The following is an 8,367-nucleotide window of genomic DNA, read 5'->3' as shown; positions in this document are numbered from 1 at the left end:
GGGTCTGACCTATGTATCTGACTGTCTGTGGGGAAGATAAAAACTTTATGAACAATAGCGTGAGTGAGCATGTGGCAAATAGTGCTGCAAACAGCAATGTGCACAACTACAATGCAGCAATGGAGGACGACGCAGTTAGAGCTGCAGGCGTATGTTATTATGAGAAGTTTAAAAATAATTGGTTCATAATGAAACTGTAGCAGTAATATTCTATCCAGTTTTGATGAACATGGACAAATTCTGTCCTATGAACGTTTTAGATACAACTCTCCTTTCCTTTTAAATACCACAACTCTGCTATTCCCACAGGACTGACCCATTTTAAGAGAAACTCCATCTGAATTGCTTTTGGATGCCATCAACATATATGACAAGAAATGTGTTAATAAAGATATCCAGCAAATTTTTCTAAATATAAAATAAATCAACCTGATAGATTTATATTATATTTAGAAGTAAATATGAAAAAATATTTTTACCTCGTATTTTTTTCATCCCTTGCAAAATCATAAACCTCAGTATCAAAATATTGCATAAAATCCATCCAGTGAATTCTATCATTTGCAGATGAGCGCAGAATTGATAACTCTTGTTAATTTTGTGGACATGTTGATGCAATTTCTATCCTTAATTATTTCATTGTAAAATAACATCAAAATTCTGACATGATTTAAATCTTTAGACTTTTAATAACACAAATGTAACTCACTGTTTTACTCTAAAATATGTAAATGTATTTAAAATTACAAAGGGAGTTTCATAATCTGAATTTTTTAGGTTCACAACCTTCTTCCCCCCTTTTTTTCAATGAATATAACATAATGTTTGATAACCTGTCTCTGACAATCAAAATTATCCTTGTGCCCAGATCCTCTGTGCATGCGCCACAGGAAGTCAAGTCACGCATATCCGGTTTTCTTTTCATTTTCAAATTGAAACATTCACAAAATTACATACAAAACACTCACACATACAGTTTGGAGAAAATATAATGCTGTCAGCAGTGCTGTAAACATTTAACAGAGATTATTCTGACATTTTCTTGTGTATTTTAAACATCCTGTATTCACTGATCAGCAGGAAAAAAACTTAAAATAAGTTTGCTGTTTTATTTACGGTTTTATTTTGACACAATAGTGGTTACAACATAGTTAACTTGACGCAGGAACCTTTATAGACTGAACCAGGAGGGATCAGTGTTGAGCATGGTGTTGAGGTGCGTGATCAGGCGCGAGACAACATGATTTTAACAAATTCACCGCAATATTCTCCTGAACATTTACGGGAAACTATAAGATTCATCAACGCTCGGGGCGAATAGAATAAAAACAACATCAAAGTCACCACGACACTTTGATCTGTCAGAGCTCCGTTTGACAGGTTTCACTGCGGAAATAAGTGTTCGATGTTTTAATGGCGAAAAGCGACATAATAGTTCAGTGTAAGAACAAAGTCTGGAGTTGATGGAGGAGTTAAGTGAAGGAGAGAGAGCAGGTGAGAGCAGAGAGAAAGAAAACACTGGACAGCGCCCGTGGTTTCGATCCCGTGAGGGACTGGTAATCATTATTCTGAAAGAAAGTAGATGAAGTAACCACTGAGCTAAACCAGTGCGACTCCGAAAGCTGGATGGAAAGTATATAAACAGGAGCGTATGAGTGACGTAGACGTGTCTGTATACACCTCTGTCTTCATGATAATACAGACATTTAATCACCCACCCGTTTTATTTTCTCTTTGCCAAGTCACAAAACATTTAATGACTTTATTTCCTCCGCCAAGATGATTATTGTTTGAAATGTTTGTTGTTATTGAATGAGTCTGTAAAATTAAGTGACATCTAGTGGTGAAGTTTTATGTTGCAGCTGAATACCGCTCACCTCACCCTCCCTATTCAAACATGAAAGACAACCTGTGGTAGAATTCAGTTGTCATAAAACCTCACAAGGTGTTTAGTTTGTCCAGTTTGGCCCAATGTAAAAAAACATGGGGGCCTCCATAGAGAGGACCCACTCCCGATGTTAATATAAAGGGCCCATTCTAGGGTAAAGAAAACAACAATTCGAACAGTTTAGATGATTACACATTAGTGAAAACATCACTAGGATTATTTTATATTCAGTTTCTGCCAATAGCTCCCTTCCACCTAAATCTTACACACAGAACCTTACAAAGGATGATGTCAAAACCACTAAACTCGTTTCCATGAAATTTTATGTCTGGGTGGGACATGGCCCAATTTATATTTTGTGTAGACAGAAGTTTCACGAAACACGTTCTGGTGAGAGAGAGCTGCATTGCATGCCACTTGAAGGTATTCTCATAACTAACTGTGAGGTCGGGTCTGACCTATGTATCTGACTGTCTGTGGGGACGATAAAAACTTTATGAACAATAGCGTGAGTGAGCATGTGGCAAATAGTGCTGCAAACAGCAATGTGCACAACTACAATGCAGCAATGGAGGATGACGCAGTTAGAGCTGCAGGCGTATGTTATTATGAGAAGTTTAAAAATAATTGGTTCATAATGAAACTGTAGCAGTAATATTCTATCCAGTTTTGATGAACATGGACAAATTCTGTCCTATGAACGTTTTAGATACAACTCTCCTTTCCTTTTAAATACCACAACTCTGCTATTCCCACAGGACTGACCCATTTTAAGAGAAACTCCATCTGAATTGCTTTTGGATGCCATCAACATATATGACAAGAAATGTGTTAATAAAGATATCCAGCAAATTTTTCTAAATATAAAATAAATCAACCTGATAGATTTATATTATATTTAGAAGTAAATATGAAAAAATATTTTTACCTCGTAATTTTTTCATCCCTTGCAAAATCATAAACCTCAGTATCAAAATATTGCATAAAATCCATCCAGTGAATTCTATCATTTGCAGATGAGCGCAGAATTGATAACTCTTGTTAATTTTGTGGACATGTTGATGCAATTTCTATCCTTAATTATTTCATTGTAAAATAACATCAAAATTCTGACATGATTTAAATCTTTAGACTTTTAATAACACAAATGTAACTCACTGTTTTACTCTAAAATATGTAAATGTATTTAAAATTACAAAGGGAGTTTCATAATCTGAATTTTTTAGGTTCACAACCTTCTTCCCCCCTTTTTTTCAATGAATATAACATAATGTTTGATAACCTGTCTCTGACAATCAAAATTATCCTTGTGCCCAGATCCTCTGTGCATGCGCCACAGGAAGTCAAGTCACGCATATCCGGTTTTCTTTTCATTTTCAAATTGAAACATTCACAAAATACATACAAAACACTCACACATACGTTTGGAGAAAATATAATGCTGTCAGCAGTGCTGTAAACATTTAACAGAGATTATTCTGACATTTTCTTGTGTATTTTAAACATCCTGTATTCACTGATCAGCAGGAAAAAAACTTAAAATAAGTTTGCTGTTTTATTTACGGTTTTATTTTGACACAATAGTGGTTACAACATAGTTAACTTGACGCAGGAACCTTTATAGACTGAACCAGGAGGGATCAGTGTTGAGCATGGTGTTGAGGTGCGTGATCAGGCGCGAGACAACATGATTTTAACAAATTCACCGCAATATTCTCCTGAACATTTACGGGAAACTATAAGATTCATCAACGCTCGGGGCGAATAGAATAAAAACAACATCAAAGTCACCACGACACTTTGATCTGTCAGAGCTCCGTTTGACAGGTTTCACTGCGGAAATAAGTGTTCGATGTTTTAATGGCGAAAAGCGACATAATAGTTCAGTGTAAGAACAAAGTCTGGAGTTGATGGAGGAGTTAAGTGAAGGAGAGAGAGCAGGTGAGAGCAGAGAGAAAGAAAACACTGGACAGCGCCCGTGGTTTCGATCCCGTGAGGGACTGGTAATCATTATTCTGAAAGAAAGTAGATGAAGTAACCACTGAGCTAAACCAGTGCGACTGCGAAAGCTGGATGGAAAGTATATAAACAGGAGCGTATGAGTGACGTAGACGTGTCTGTATACACCTCTGTCTTCATGATAATACAGACATTTAATCACCCACCCGTTTTATTTTCTCTTTGCCAAGTCACAAAACATTTAATGACTTTATTTCCTCCGCCAAGATGATTATTGTTTGAAATGTTTGTTGTTATTGAATGAGTCTGTAAAATTAAGTGACATCTAGTGGTGAAGTTTTATGTTGCAGCTGAATACCGCTCACCTCACCCTCCCTATTCAAACATGAAAGACAACCTGTGGTAGAATTCAGTTGTCATAAAACCTCACAAGGTGTTTAGTTTGTCCAGTTTGGCCCAATGTAAAAAAACATGGGGGCCTCCATAGAGAGGACCCACTCCCGATGTTAATATAAAGGGCCCATTCTAGGGTAAAGAAAACAACAATTCGAACAGTTTAGATGATTACACATTAGTGAAAACATCACTAGGATTATTTTATATTCAGTTTCTGCCAATAGCTCCCTTCCACCTAAATCTTACACACAGAACCTTACAAAGGATGATGTCAAAACCACTAAACTCGTTTCCATGAAATTTTATGTCTGGGTGGGACATGGCCCAATTTATATTTTGTGTAGACAGAAGTTTCACGAAACACGTTCTGGTGAGAGAGAGCTGCATTGCATGCCACTTGAAGGTTTTCTCATAACTAACTGTGAGGTCGGGTCTGACCTATGTATCTGACTGTCTGTGGGGACGATAAAAACTTTATGAACAATAGCGTGAGTGAGCATGTGGCAAATAGTGCTGCAAACAGCAATGTGCACAACTACAATGCAGCAATGGAGGATGACGCAGTTAGAGCTGCAGGCGTATGTTATTATGAGAAGTTTAAAAATAATTGGTTCATAATGAAACTGTAGCAGTAATATTCTATCCAGTTTTGATGAACATGGACAAATTCTGTCCTATGAACGTTTTAGATACAACTCTCCTTTCCTTTTAAATACCACAACTCTGCTATTCCCACAGGACTGACCCATTTTAAGAGAAACTCCATCTGAATTGCTTTTGGATGCCATCAACATATATGACAAGAAATGTGTTAATAAAGATATCCAGCAAATTTTTCTAAATATAAAATAAATCAACCTGATAGATTTATATTATATTTAGAAGTAAATATGAAAAAATATTTTTACCTCGTAATTTTTTCATCCCTTGCAAAATCATAAACCTCAGTATCAAAATATTGCATAAAATCCATCCAGTGAATTCTATCATTTGCAGATGAGCGCAGAATTGATAACTCTTGTTAATTTTGTGGACATGTTGATGCAATTTCTATCCTTAATTATTTCATTGTAAAATAACATCAAAATTCTGACATGATTTAAATCTTTAGACTTTTAATAACACAAATGTAACTCACTGTTTTAATCTAAAATATGTAAATGTATTTAAAATTACAAAGGGAGTTTCATAATCTGAATTTTTTAGGTTCACAACCTTCTTCCCCCCTTTTTTTCAATGAATATAACATAATGTTTGATAACCTGTCTCTGACAATCAAAATTATCCTTGTGCCCAGATCCTCTGTGCATGCGCCACAGGAAGTCAAGTCACGCATATCCGGTTTTCTTTTCATTTTCAAATTGAAACATTCACAAAATACATACAAAACACTCACACATACGTTTGGAGAAAATATAATGCTGTCAGCAGTGCTGTAAACATTTAACAGAGATTATTCTGACATTTTCTTGTGTATTTTAAACATCCTGTATTCACTGATCAGCAGGAAAAAAACTTAAAATAAGTTTGCTGTTTTATTTACGGTTTTATTTTGACACAATAGTGGTTACAACATAGTTAACTTGACGCAGGAACCTTTATAGACTGAACCAGGAGGGATCAGTGTTGAGCATGGTGTTGAGGTGCGTGATCAGGCGCGAGACAACATGATTTTAACAAATTCACCGCAATATTCTCCTGAACATTTACGGGAAACTATAAGATTCATCAACGCTCGGGGCGAATAGAATAAAAACAACATCAAAGTCACCACGACACTTTGATCTGTCAGAGCTCCGTTTGACAGGTTTCACTGCGGAAATAAGTGTTCGATGTTTTAATGGCGAAAAGCGACATAATAGTTCAGTGTAAGAACAAAGTCTGGAGTTGATGGAGGAGTTAAGTGAAGGAGAGAGAGCAGGTGAGAGCAGAGAGAAAGAAAACACTGGACAGCGCCCGTGGTTTCGATCCCGTGAGGGACTGGTAATCATTATTCTGAAAGAAAGTAGATGAAGTAACCACTGAGCTAAACCAGTGCGACTGCGAAAGCTGGATGGAAAGTATATAAACAGGAGCGTATGAGTGACGTAGACGTGTCTGTATACACCTCTGTCTTCATGATAATACAGACATTTAATCACCCACCCGTTTTATTTTCTCTTTGCCAAGTCACAAAACATTTAATGACTTTATTTCCTCCGCCAAGATGATTATTGTTTGAAATGTTTGTTGTTATTGAATGAGTCTGTAAAATTAAGTGACATCTAGTGGTGAAGTTTTATGTTGCAGCTGAATACCGCTCACCTCACCCTCCCTATTCAAACATGAAAGACAACCTGTGGTAGAATTCAGTTGTCATAAAACCTCACAAGGTGTTTAGTTTGTCCAGTTTGGCCCAATGTAAAAAAACATGGGGGCCTCCATAGAGAGGACCCACTCCCGATGTTAATATAAAGGGCCCATTCTAGGGTAAAGAAAACAACAATTCGAACAGTTTAGATGATTACACATTAGTGAAAACATCACTAGGATTATTTTATATTCAGTTTCTGCCAATAGCTCCCTTCCACCTAAATCTTACACACAGAACCTTACAAAGGATGATGTCAAAACCACTAAACTCGTTTCCATGAAATTTTATGTCTGGGTGGGACATGGCCCAATTTATATTTTGTGTAGACAGAAGTTTCACGAAACACGTTCTGGTGAGAGAGAGCTGCATTGCATGCCACTTGAAGGTTTTCTCATAACTAACTGTGAGGTCGGGTCTGACCTATGTATCTGACTGTCTGTGGGGACGATAAAAACTTTATGAACAATAGCGTGAGTGAGCATGTGGCAAATAGTGCTGCAAACAGCAATGTGCACAACTACAATGCAGCAATGGAGGATGACGCAGTTAGAGCTGCAGGCGTATGTTATTATGAGAAGTTTAAAAATAATTGGTTCATAATGAAACTGTAGCAGTAATATTCTATCCAGTTTTGATGAACATGGACAAATTCTGTCCTATGAACGTTTTAGATACAACTCTCCTTTCCTTTTAAATACCACAACTCTGCTATTCCCACAGGACTGACCCATTTTAAGAGAAACTCCATCTGAATTGCTTTTGGATGCCATCAACATATATGACAAGAAATGTGTTAATAAAGATATCCAGCAAATTTTTCTAAATATAAAATAAATCAACCTGATAGATTTATATTATATTTAGAAGTAAATATGAAAAAATATTTTTACCTCGTATTTTTTTCATCCCTTGCAAAATCATAAACCTCAGTATCAAAATATTGCATAAAATCCATCCAGTGAATTCTATCATTTGCAGATGAGCGCAGAATTGATAACTCTTGTTAATTTTGTGGACATGTTGATGCAATTTCTATCCTTAATTCTTTCATTGTAAAATAACATCAAAATTCTGACATGATTTAAATCTTTAGACTTTTAATAACACAAATGTAACTCACTGTTTTAATCTAAAATATGTAAATGTATTTAAAATTACAAAGGGAGTTTCATAATCTGAATTTTTTAGGTTCACAACCTTCTTCCCCCCTTTTTTTCAATGAATATAACATAATGTTTGATAACCTGTCTCTGACAATCAAAATTATCCTTGTGCCCAGATCCTCTGTGCATGCGCCACAGGAAGTCAAGTCACGCATATCCGGTTTTCTTTTCATTTTCAAATTGAAACATTCACAAAATACATACAAAACACTCACACATACGTTTGGAGAAAATATAATGCTGTCAGCAGTGCTGTAAACATTTAACAGAGATTATTCTGACATTTTCTTGTGTATTTTAAACATCCTGTATTCACTGATCAGCAGGAAAAAAACTTAAAATAAGTTTGCTGTTTTATTTACGGTTTTATTTTGACACAATAGTGGTTACAACATAGTTAACTTGACGCAGGAACCTTTATAGACTGAACCAGGAGGGATCAGTGTTGAGCATGGTGTTGAGGTGCGTGATCAGGCGCGAGACAACATGATTTTAACAAATTCACCGCAATATTCTCCTGAACATTTACGGGAAACTATAAGATTCATCAACGCTCGGGGCGAATAGAATAAAAACAACATCAAAGTCACCACGACACTTTGATCTGT

The sequence above is a fragment of the Hippoglossus hippoglossus genome, chromosome 13, assembly GCF_009819705.1.
Source record: "Hippoglossus hippoglossus isolate fHipHip1 chromosome 13, fHipHip1.pri, whole genome shotgun sequence".
Classification (NCBI taxonomy): Eukaryota; Metazoa; Chordata; class Actinopteri; order Pleuronectiformes; family Pleuronectidae; genus Hippoglossus; species Hippoglossus hippoglossus.
The sequence above is the reverse complement of the archived record's forward strand: the minus strand, read 5'-3'. Positions refer to the sequence as shown.